Source organism: Dendrobates tinctorius, unplaced genomic scaffold (genome assembly GCF_039654945.1).
Source record: "Dendrobates tinctorius isolate UK_male_01 unplaced genomic scaffold, ASM3965494v1 ptg000046l, whole genome shotgun sequence".
Classification (NCBI taxonomy): domain Eukaryota; kingdom Metazoa; phylum Chordata; class Amphibia; order Anura; family Dendrobatidae; genus Dendrobates; species Dendrobates tinctorius.
Window position 1 is genome coordinate 7,460,542 of NW_027361714.1, and position 12,636 is coordinate 7,473,177.

The following is a 12,636-nucleotide window of genomic DNA, read 5'->3' on the forward strand; positions in this document are numbered from 1 at the left end:
GCGCAGATCCATGTTTCTCAAGTCAAATGCAAGCAAATGTGAAGAATTCAGCTGTAAAAAGGGGCTATATAAAGAATTTCTATACGACACGCCCACTGCTTTCCCATTGCTTGAGTGTGTTGCAAGAATTTTCCAAGGATTTTTTCTCTAGTTTATTGCACATAAAAAATGCAAACGCATTAAAACGTTGCGATTTTTTGTCGCTATGTGCACAATAATGCTACAAAAAAACGCAGCGTTTACAAGCGTTTGTATGCACTTTTCGCATGCGTTTCATGTGCGCTCTAACGCAGCGCAAAAAAACGCTAGTGTGAAACTAGCCTAAGTGTTTGATTTTTCCAGCGATACAACATGTAGGGTTAGAGGATACAGGTGTGTATGTATCGGTATCATTCAGTTGAGATTGGATCTCAACTATATAATAGGAATGGTCCATGACTACTATCGCTCCTCCTTTATCGGCCAGTTTAATAATTAACTCTTTTTTGGCTTTGAGTGCTGATAAAGCTATGGTTTCCTCACGTGTTACATTATTCTTAACTATGGAACAATCAGTTTGGCATCATTGACACTAAACTGAGTGAATTCTTGATTAACCAACGTTCTTCTCGAAATCTCTCATCTGTATCTCTTCTGTTGGAGTATGGAGGAAGGACCCTGAAGTGGTGACCCTTGAGATGATGGTAGAAGCCTCTTCTGGGTTGAAAGATAGTGTAGAAAAAGACATCCGTATGGCAGGACCAGCAACCCAAAGATACTGAATAATATTTAGAATATACGGGGTGCTCACTACTGTGATAGGTCATGTGATTAACATACTATTGCTCTGGTGCACATCTGCAGATGCAAAATGCATGTGACTCGAAGGAATCAGTGAATTCCAAAACGCGTTGGATTTGTGGTCCTGTTAGCACTCCGTAGCCTGTCACGTGAGTTATCACATGACAGTGATGTCACGCAAGGTCCTGCAGCTCCTTTGCACTTTTTCCTATTGCACCTTGCTGGCTGTACTCACGCGGCAATTGGGGTACTGTTGAGAACTCATTTTCTGGTCTGCCTCTGGTTTCTGGTGAGGGAGCTGGTTGTGCTGACAGAGGAGTTGTGAGTTCTCTTTCCGGGCTCCCTCTGGTGGTGGCAGGAGGTAGTGAAGCTGATCTAATTAACAGAGACCTGCCACCTGATAATGAGGAAGAGGATTAGACATTTGGAGTCTCAGACTGGATTTAAGACAGCCGACTCCCTATTCCCATGCTGGTGATTTTTTCCTGCCTCCTGAGGTCTTAGTTTCCAGCTCAGTTCCTGCCTTCTCAAGCTAAGTGTTCTCTGCTAATGTGCACATTTGATTTGGTTTGATCTATTCAGTTTTTTGTGTGGTCAGCCAGACCCGGCTGGGGCTGTGCTGAATTTCCACTCTTATGTCACTGTATGCGCCAGTTTGCTTTTTGTCCCTTATTAGATTGGCCTCTTTTTGCTCTATTCTCAGAATATGCCAGAGTGCTGATATAGTGGGAGAAGTCTAGTGACTTCAGGGTATTTTTTCCTATCAGAAGTGTTGGACATTTTTGCAGGGTTTTTTGGCGTGATTGCAGACAGTATCTTTCCTTTCCTGTCCTTTCTAGCTAGTGTGGGCCCCATCGTTTGCTCAGCCTATTTGCCTACCTGTGTTTGAGTCTACTTCTTGTCTCACCGTCAATACATGTGTGGGGGCTGTCTATTCCTTTGGGGTCTGCTCTGGGGCAGTTTTAGATTTCCCCTTTTCTTGCTTTAGGCTTATTTAGTCCTCCGGCTGTGATGAGGCATCTAGAATCATCGTAGGTATGCTCCACGGCTGCTGTTAGTTGTGTGGCTAGGATCAGGGGTCTGCAATCCACGTAGTTACCAACCTCTCTGGTTTTCTGTGACTTGGCTTGGTCTTGTTTTCCTCCTCGGTGACCCATTCATAACAGAATCACCAGCCATACCGCAGATTCTAGGGTACTCAAAAGCAGGAAAAAATTGTTAAAGAAAAAAAAGTGTCAGAATTTTTTTTTTATGTATTTTTTCCTCTTTTTCTCTGGGGCTGTAGGAGGATTTTTTCTCTAATGGAGATTAAGCAATTGTCTGATCGTGTGGAGCAGCTCGCTGCTGAAGTGCGGGGAATTTCCGCCTATCTCGCTCAGTCACATGCTGTTGAACCAAAGATTCCTACTCCTGATGTGTTTTCTGGGGATCGGCCTAAATTTTTGAATTTTAAGAATAAATGTAAATTATTTCTTGCCTTGAAGCCTAACTCATCGGGGATCTCTGTGCAGCAGGTTAAAATTGTCATCTCCTTGCTGCGCGGCGATCCTCAGGATTTGGCTTTTTCTCTGACACCTGAAAATCCTATTCTGACTAATGTGGATGCATTTTTTCAAGCCTTGGTGTTGTTGTATGATGAACCTAATGCTATTTATCAAGCTGAGAAAACCCTATTGGCATTGAACCAGGGTCAGGATTCTGCAGCGTTATACTGTCAAAAATTCTGAAGGTGGGCGGTCCTTACTACATGGAATGATGGTGCATTGGCAGCTCTCTTTCGGAAGGGCTTATCAGAGACCGTAAAAGATGTTATGGTGGGATTTCCTGTTTCCTCTGGTCTTGATGATTCTATGTTATTAGCCATTCAAGTTGATCGGCGTTTACGTGAACGTAAAACTATACGAGAGGCGTTGCCACCTTTTGAACAAACGTCTGAACCTATGCAATGTGATAGGGTTTTTTCTAGGGCGCAATGTCAGGAGTTTAGAAGGCGTAATAAGCTGTGTTTTTTTCTGTGGAGATGCCTCTCATACTATTTCTGTCTGCCCTAAACGAGAGAAACGATTTGCACACACATTTGCTGTGGGCAGTGTACAACCTAAGTTTCTTTTGGCAATTACTCTGATCTGCTCCTTATCCACATTTTCCGCTAAGGCTTTTGGAGATTCAGGAGCAGCTTTGAATCTGATGGATTTTGACTTTGCTAAACATTGTGGTTTTCCTATGATACCTCTGTGGACACCTATTCCTTTAAAGGAGTATTGATGCTACTCCTTTGACAGAGAATAAACCTGTTTTGGACCCAGGTGATAATGCGAGTTGCCCCAGACCACCAAGAAAATTGTAAATTTTTGGTGCTGCACAATTTGCATGATACTATTGTTCTGGGTTTTCCCTGGTTGCAAACTCATAATCCAGTTTTGGCTTGGAAATCTGTGTCTGTGGTGAGTTGGGGTTGTCAGTGTGTTCTTAGGGACACTCTTGTTTTCTCCACCTCTCTTCAGTCTCATGATATTCCTGATTATTTGGCTGATTTTTCTGATGTATTTAGTGAGAGTAAGTCTGCGTCTTTGCCTCCTCATAGGAGTTATGACTGTGCAATTGAGTTAATGCCCGGGTGTAAATTTCCCAAGGGTCGGCTTTTCAACTTATCGGTACCAGAACATGATGCTATGCGATCTTATATCAAGGAGTCATTGGAGAAGGGTCATATTAGACCATCCTCTTCACCCTTAGGTGCTGGGGGGTTTTTTGTGGCCAAGAAAGATGGTTCATTAAGACTTTGTATTGACTATCGTTCCCTTAACAAAATCGCTGTTAAATATCAGTACCCGTTACCCCTGATTTCTGATTTATTTTCCAGAGTTAAAAGTGCCTGATGGTTTACCAAGCTTGACCTCAGGGGGGCATATAATCTTATTCGCATCAAGCACGGGGATGATTGGAAGACGTCGTTTAATACTCCGGAGGGACATTTTGAGTACCTGCTGATGCCTTTTGGGCTCACTAATGCCCCTTCTGTCTTCCAATCCTTTATGAATTATATTTTCCAGGACTTTGTGGATAAGTTTTTGATCATCTATCTGGATGATATTTTGATCTTTTCCAGTGATTGGGATTCTCATGTGGAACATGTCCGGACTGTGTTCCGGATTTTGAGGGAGAATTCCCTGTTTGTTAAGGGATCGAAATGCCTCTTTGGTGTACAGAGGATTTCATTTTTGTGATTTATTTTGTCTCCGTCGACTATTGAAATGGACCCGTCCAAGGTACAGGCCATTTATGATTGGGTTCAGCCCACTTCTTTGAAGGCTCTCCAGAAGTTTTTGGGTTTTGCTCATTTCTATCGTAAATTTATAGGTAATTTTTCTGGTATTGTCAAACCACTGACTGATCTGACCAAGAAGGGCGCTGATGTGCTGAATTGGTCTCCAGAGGCTGTCTCGGCATTTCAGGAGCTTAAGCGGAGATTCACTTCTGCTCCGGTTTTACAGCAACCTGATGTCTCACTTCCATTTCAGGTGGAGGTAGATGCTTCTGAGATTGGTGCAGCAGCTCTTTTGTCCCAAAAAGATCTTGTGACTTCTAAAATGAATCCCTGTGCCTTCTTTTCTCGAAAGTTCTCCCCATCTGAACGCAACTATGACATGGGGAATCGGGAATTGTTGGCCATGAAATGGGCATTTGAAGAGTGGAGACATTGGTTGGAGGGAGCTAGACATCAAGTTGTGGTCCTCACCAACCACAAGAATTTGATTTATCTGGAGTCGGACAAACGCTTGAATCCGAGACAGGCTAGGTGGGCCTTGTTTTTCACGCGTTTTAATTTTGTGGTCTCTTTTCTTCCTGGCACTAAGAATGTTAAGGCAGACGCCCTTTCTAGGAGTTTCTTTGCTGATTCTCTTATTGCGACCGAGCCTACTACCATCCTAGGTGAGGGGGTAGTTCTTTCTGCAATTTCACCCAATTTGAGATACGCCCTGGAGAAATTTCTGGAGGATAAACCTATGGGAAAATTGTATGTTCATGACCAGTGGAGGAAGAGAGTGATGTCTGAAGTTCATTGCTCCGCATTGGCTGGTCATCCAGGTATTTTTGGTACCAGAGATTTGGTGAGTTGGTCTTTTTGGTGGCCTGCCTTATCTCGTGATGTCAGGAATTTTGTGCAGTCCTATGGGACTTGTTCTCGGTCTAAACCCTGTTCTTGTTTTAGTGGGTTGTTGATGCCCCTGCCGGTGCCCAAGAGGCCATGGACCCATATCTCAATGGTTTTTATTTCCGATCTTCCTGTCTCTCAGAGAATGACTGTTATCTGGGTGATTTGTGATAGATTTTCTAAGATGGTCCATCTTGTACCACTCCCAAAGTTGCCATGTTCCTCAGAGTTGGTGCCCTTGTTTTTACAACAGGTGGTTCGGTTGCATGGGATTCCTGAGAACATTGTGTCGGACAGAGGAGTCCAGTTTGTTTCCAGATTTTGGAAAGCCTTTTGTTCCAATCTGGGAATTCAGTTATCTTTCTCCTCTGCGTTTCATCCTCAGACCAATGGGCAGACTGAGAGAACAAACCAGACTTTGGAGTCCTATTTAAGATGTTTTACATCTGCTGATAAGGATGACTGGGTCTCATTTTTGCCTTTGGCCGAATTCACGCTAAACAATAGAGCTAGTTCTGCCACTTTGATGTCGCCCTTTTTCTGTAACTTTGGGTTTCATCCTCGATTCTCTTCAGGGCAAGTGGAATCTTCAGCCTGCCCAGGTGTGGACACTGGTAGAGAGAATGCAGCAGATCTGGGACCAAGTGGTGGATAAGTTGTCACTCTCTCAGGAAAAGGCCCAGCGGTTTTCCAACCGGCATAGGACCATTGGTCCCCGGTTTAAAGTGGGTGATATGGTTTGGTTGTCGTCAAATAATATCCCTACGAAGGTTGCGTCTCCAAAGTTCGAGCCAAGATTTATTGGACCTTACAAGATCTTGGTGATTCTTAATCCTGTTTCTTTTCGATTGGCTCTTCCAGTTACGTTTAATATCCATAATGTATTTCACAAATCTCTTTTGAAGAGGTTTGTTGAGCCAGTAGTTCCTGTGGCGGGGCCTCCTGACCCTGTATTGGTTGAAGGCAATGTGGAATATGAGGTAGAGAAAATATTGGATTCTCGTTTGGCTAGACAGAGACTCCAGTATTTGGTCAAATGGAAGGGTTATGGCCAGGAGGATAATTCTTGGGTCTCTGCCTCTGACATTCATGCCAATAAATTGGTCCTGGGCCCATCCTGATCAGCCTGGTGGCATGGATGAGGGTTCGGTGACCCCTCCTCAAGGGGGGGTACTGTTGTGAACTCATTTTCTGGTCTGCCTCTGGTGTCTGGTGAGGGAGCTGGTTGTGCTGACAGAGGAGCTGTGAGTTCTCTTTCCGGGCTCCCTCTGGTGGTGGCAGGAGGTAGTGAAGCTGATCTAATTAACAGAGACCTGCCACCTGATAATGAGGAAGAGGATTGGACATCTGGAGTCTCAGACTGGATTTAAGACAGCGGACTCCCTATTCCCATGCTGGTGATTTTTTCCTGCCTCCTGAGGTCTTAGTTTCCAACTCAGTTCTTGCCTTCTCATGTTAAGTGTTCTCTGCTAATGTGCACATTTGATTTGGTTTGGTCTATTCAGTTTTTAGTGAGGTCAGCCAGCCCCGGCTGGGGCTGTGCTGAATTTCCACTCTTATGTCACTGTATGTGCCAGTTTGCTTTTTGTCCCTTATTAGATTGGCCTCTTTTTGCTCTATTCTCAGAATATGCTGATATAGGGGGAGAAGTCTAGTGACTTCAGGGTATTTTTTCCTATCAGAAGTGTTGGACATTTTTGCAGGGTTTTTTGGCGTGATTGCAGAGAGTATCTTTCCTTTCCTGTCCTTTCTAGCTAGTGTGGACCCCACCGTTTGCTCAGCCTATTTTCCTACCTGTGTTCGTGTTTTCATCTTGTCTCACCATCAATGCATGTGTGGGGGCTGTCTATTCCTTTGAGGTCTGCTCTGGGGCAGTTTTAGATTTCCCCTTTTCTTGCTTTAGGCTTATTTAGTCCTCCGGCTGTGACGAGGCATCTAGAATCATCGTAGCTACGCTCCACGGCTGCTGTTAGTTGTGTGGTTAGGATCAGGGGACTGCAATCCGCGTAGTTACCAACCTCTCTGGTTTTCTGTGACTTGGCTTGGTCTTGTTTTCCTCCTCGGTGACCCATTCATAACAGGGTACACTCCAGGCGGGACGCCTGTCACCGGCCAGGACAGCACCCCATAAAGTTAATATGCGACCCTTTTTACTACTTACCCTGAAAGGACATTGCTTCAAGCTGGGACTATCTATGTAATGCATGCATCTGCTTCTATAAAGATATCATTACTTACTGTATGAGCTTGTATTTATCCCTTCATATGAAAGCATCTTTTTATAGAGTCTTGCATAATTCATGCTGTATCTTCCCTTTCCTTTTCATGGTACAAAAGATATATATTAGCACAAACTACAGCATATAGCAAATAAGGATTTTGCATCCATCGGTGCTAAAAAAAAAAAAATTCCCCCCCTTTTATTTTCTAATAATCCAGGTTATTACAGCGCAAATTATATCTTTCATTTTTTAATAATTTATATTTGGACAAAAGTGTGGTATTGTCTATTATTTGCAACAAATATCCTGGACTACGCTAGCGCCCCTGGTTCCTTTTATTTATTCATCTAACTAAACCCAAATAGAAAATCTGTTGTAGGACATAAAGAAGGTAGTTGCAGATCACAAACTCAAGGATATTAGTGAACTGGAGGCCGCTGCCAACAAAGGATGAGCTTAGATTCCTGTGGAACGCTGTGGAACGCTGTCAGAAGCTGGTGTCTGGCTATGTATAATGGTTGCAGTAGGTCATAAAAGCCATAGAGTGTGCTACTAGGTAATAGAGACTCTTGTCATAAAAAGGATGAATAATTATGAGACAACAGTAACCATTATAAGTGGCATTATGTGTTGAATTTGGAGAAATCACTTGTTATTTTAGTTGTTTTGCGCTATTGCAAATGCCAGAAATTTTGTAAATTTTGCTAAAAAACCCAATTTGCAATGGGGGGTGAATATTTTTGTATTTCTTTTTCTGTAATTTTATTGGTATTTTAAAATTTTTAAAGGGTATGGAAGTAGGGTAAGGAACAACGGTTGGGAAAGTAAAGTGTTGGGAGGGAAGGAAAGTAAAACAAGGGAAAAGGGATAGGAAAGAACAATCCCTGTAAAGACAGGGATATCCCCCAGAATGTGGGGGAATAGACAGGCAAACATACACACAATACAATAATTAACAGAAGCCAAAATGTTGCATATTATCATTCCTTGGAGTACAAATATCCTTACGCCTAAAAAAAATCAACAGTTGCTTAGTATCAAAACCTGTAGAAAAAGAGGGTTAAAAGACAATGACAAATGCAAAGATTATTATACATATATAGAAACATTTAAGTGATCGTTAGGAATAATTAAGTACAACCTAGAAATTGAATCAGTACACAAATTAAGCTATAATGTTTGCATAATTGTGATAGCTAAAAAACAAAAGCTAAAGTACTCAGTACCAATACCTAAACAGAAAAAAATATCAATACCTAACTAAAAAAAATATCAATGCACTTATTATGCCTCTAATGCTTCGAGAAAAAAAATCTAAATTTTAAGTATATTATGAAAAATATGAAAGCCCGTCCTGTCCGGAACATCCTGTGATGTCCCTAGGCCTGAGTGGAGGCAAAAAAAAAATGGTTTATTCAAAAAACTATATAAAAGTGGTAAATATTTATTTGATCTATTCTGTATGTAATCGTAGATTAAACAAAAACAATTAGACTACAGCTTTCCCATCCAAGAATAAGGTCAAATTTTGACGTTAAAAAATATTAAAGAACAAGATAATTATAAAGTTCACGTCGCTCAGTTTGGATGAAGATCTGATTTGGGCGGCGAGGAGGATCCAGAAGAGGCTCCAGGAGGAATTATCCCAGCAAATATCAAGAAGTCGATTCCTTCTTCTGGTGCAGCAACAGGGAATGTTCTGGATGCAAACTTCACTTGCAAAGTAGAGGATTGAGTCCAGCTATAGGGGATTCCACTGAGCAGGAGCTCACGGGTTGTAGGTTGGAATAGTTTACATTTTTGTAGAGTCGATCTAGACAGGTCCTTGAAAAACATCAGGTGGTTATATGGAGACTGTACGAGTAGAGGATCCTTTGATAACCCCAATAGTGTGTTCCTTATCCAATTGGGGTAAAATTAAACTATAACATCTCTACTTAAATTTGATGGTAGGGAAGGAGGTTTATGTATTCTGAAGACCCTCTCAATCAAATTGGTTTTCTTAAGGTTTGGGATCAAGTGGGAAGCCATCAAAGAGATGTATTCTTTTAATTGCAAAGGGTGCACTGATTCGGGGATACCTCTGATCTTTAAGTTATTTTTCCGTCTATGATCCTCAAAGTTGGCCAAGGAATCTTTAAAAGTGGCAATGTCTCTTTGTATTTTATCCAAGGAATCTGAGATTGAAGGGAGAATTTGTGGTTGGTTTCAACTCAAAGTCTCATGGTTTTTAAGAGTGTCAGATACTGTTGGAATTTCTGTAACACTGTCAGGTTTTTTAATAGAGTTCAGGTAGGAGTCATCGGTTAAACACCTCAGAGTGTCTTTAAAGATATTTTTTACATAATCTTCGGATGCTTTGGATTCTTTTTGAGGTGTAGATAAGTTTTCCTGGAAAACAAGATTCTTAAAGGAGCTGTGTAGTGATTCCAAAAGAGCTTTACACATCTTCGCTATAAAACCTTCTGTTGGATATGGATCACCCCCAGGGCTGTGGGATACTCGGTACCAGGCCGGTGTCTCAGAGGGAAGTGTTACGGTGGCGGTGACCCGGTCTGTGGCCCTGGGTGTCCATGTAAAATGGGTGAAATGTAGCTGAATAAAGTTTATAGGTAGATGATTCGTGACGCCACCTGTGGTGCTCGGCAAGGAAGGTGTTAAGCCAACGCTGCGGTGCAGATCCTCTGGGACAGATGGTGGGGTGCAGCTAAGATGTAGTAGCTCTCCACAGGCAGAGCTGTAGTCCCAGGGCAGTAGTAATAGGTTTTGAGGTAAATGGTGTAGTGTTAGGCACAGATATGTAGCAGTGCTGAATGGGTTGCAGGAAGAATTCAAAGAGCACAACAGAGTGCAGTTTCTTTTACCTTTTATGGTGCTTTATAGGTACAAACCAGAATCCAGATTACATATGGTACAGTAGTTGGATGGCCTGGAAGCAACTTAGGAATCTCTCTATGCAGATGCGTTGTGTAGTCTCCTTTCTAGCGCTAATCTGAAGTACTTGCAGTTCTGAATTACACTCAAGCTCCTCTTGCTTGATGTTACTTAAACTCCACTCATATGGCAGGCAGCTGTAGCCGTATCTTTCTGGCTCACACACGTTTCTGCTGTGACTCCGAGTCTTAGATGGGAACAGAGCATTTACAGCCTCTTGTTCCTCCGGTTTCTGCTGCAGGATCATTAGTATCCATACAACCTCGGATACCGGTGCCCGGATGATGCACTTCAGCTAGGAGTGAGCTCGACTTCAGCTCAATCCTTCCCAGCTCCTCTCTCCATGTCCACACTCTTCCCCCTCTCCACACGATCTCACTAACTTCCCTTTCCTGGCCACAGAGAGCAGCTCCTCAGCAGTTTGGTTCAGAGCTCCCTCTGCTGGCCTGGAGTAGGAACTGTGTTGTGTGCTGGAATTACCTGATAGAAAGATCTTTCATTGCTTCCAAGCATGACATCACACTCCCTATGAGGGAGGTAATGCCACTGTGGTGACCGTACTCCTGGGGGCAGCCGACACAAGAGCCATTATGGAGGTGAAAGACCCAGTGGGAACCCGCGGCGCTGCATCCGCTGGATTACTGCCAGCTTTCCCCAGCTGTGTCTGCTGTTCTCTGGCAATTGGACCCACCGCAGCCTCCTGACGCTTGTTCACAGCACTGGCAGCAGACACCGGAGCTGCAGCAGAGGTCGGTCTCTCCCCCGCAGGTTGCCCACGGGCCAATTGATCTCTGGAAAGTCTTGGTTTTACCATGGTTAGGCAGGTGCCTTTCCCCTTCACTGTAGGTGCTGGCTTGAGCTGCTTGGTTCCAGCAGTAGTTAGTCCTCTGTCGGGTCCTCTCCCGCCACTTGTTTGTCCCGGTCTGTGAATTCTTTTTGTGGAACTGGGTCCCTTCTTCTTCTTGTCATTCCCAGGCATGTTTCTTCAGCTTTTACTCCAAAAAAGTCCACTTTTGTATGCTTTTAGCAGCTTAATTAGGGGAATTTGCAGGAGCTCCTGGTAAACAGGTCTGCTCCCTTCCCCTGCAAACCACGCCTACCGAATATTTTTTTATTTCAACTGTACATGATGCAAAAAAGAGAAGACAGATCATGCTGAGAACCTAAGCTGGTTTGGAGCAGGAATAGCCTTATTTTTTAGTTGACTTCATTGTTTTTTGCGGAACTAGTTGTAATTTTGAATGACACTATCCATTTTATAATATAAAGTACTGAAAAACAGGAAAAGACTTCAAGTGGGATAAAATGGTGAAAAGAAACACAATTCCACTATTGTTTTCTTTTTCTAGCATTCATTTGTCCATATTCTAGTGGTTAAAAATATTCAGAACCTTGTAAAAAAAGATTTTCTGAGATCTGAAACATTGTTTGCGTGCTGAGCTGTTTGTATTGATACTGGTTTTATTGCTTTTTATTTATTTTTTTTACAGTGCAGTAATCCAAAAATTGCATTTTTTTCCTTCCAAGTTTCAAAAGATGATTTAAATACTTTTATAGTTTGATATAACAGACGTTTTCAGTCGTGACCAGATACCAAATATGTTTTTTATTGTTTGCGTTTTTTTCACTTCTTCATTTTTAAAAAAGGAGGTTTGCTTGTTTTATTTTTTTATAGTTTTTAAATTATTTTCTATCCCTCAAAGGCTGGTTTCACATTTGCGATCAGGAGGGCTGCGGATGGCTGCCTACTTCCTCCTTTATTCCTCCCTGAAGCTCCGCCTACTTCTGTATGCGTCCTGCGTTTCCATCTTTAACATTGGGTGCGCAGAGACATGCGTTGTATGTGGATGCGCCCGCATGCGGTGATTTGACCTGTGCGGCGTCCGCACAAAAACGCAAAATTTTGCGTTTCCGTGTGTTCACCGCACATGTCAAATCGGGATGCATACAGAAGTAGGCGGAGCTTCAGGGAGGAAGAAGGGAGGAAGTAGGCAGCCATCCGCAGCCTTCCTGAACGCAAATGTGAAGTCAGCCTTAGGGACTTGAATATGTGATTGCTTATGTTATATACTGCAATAACACAGTATTGCATTATATACATTATATGATGAATATGCTGTCCTCTTATGAATCTCAGCCTGTCGCTGAGCATCACAGAAGGGTGAAGATAGCAGTTATGTGGGCCTTTAGAATGGCCAGCTGCAATGTTAATCTATTGGTTTCGCATCATGATGGTGTCTTTGGAGGCCCAATGGGAGATGGTACGTCCGCATATCAGCATTGACGTCATTTAAATGCCACTGTCATGGATTGACAGTATAATTTAAATGGTTAAACTGGAGCAAGGTATGGTTGCTGCAGTTACAGGCAGATTTCGCATATGTAACACAGTCGAAATTGCTGTTTATGAAGACGGCTCTGTTCCTGAGCCAGTTTTATACAGCCCTTAACGACCTATGACAAAAGTGTTCATCATAAGTCATCATTCATTAAGCAATTAAAATAATAATTAGAATAGTAATGGAAGTAAATACATGAAAAACA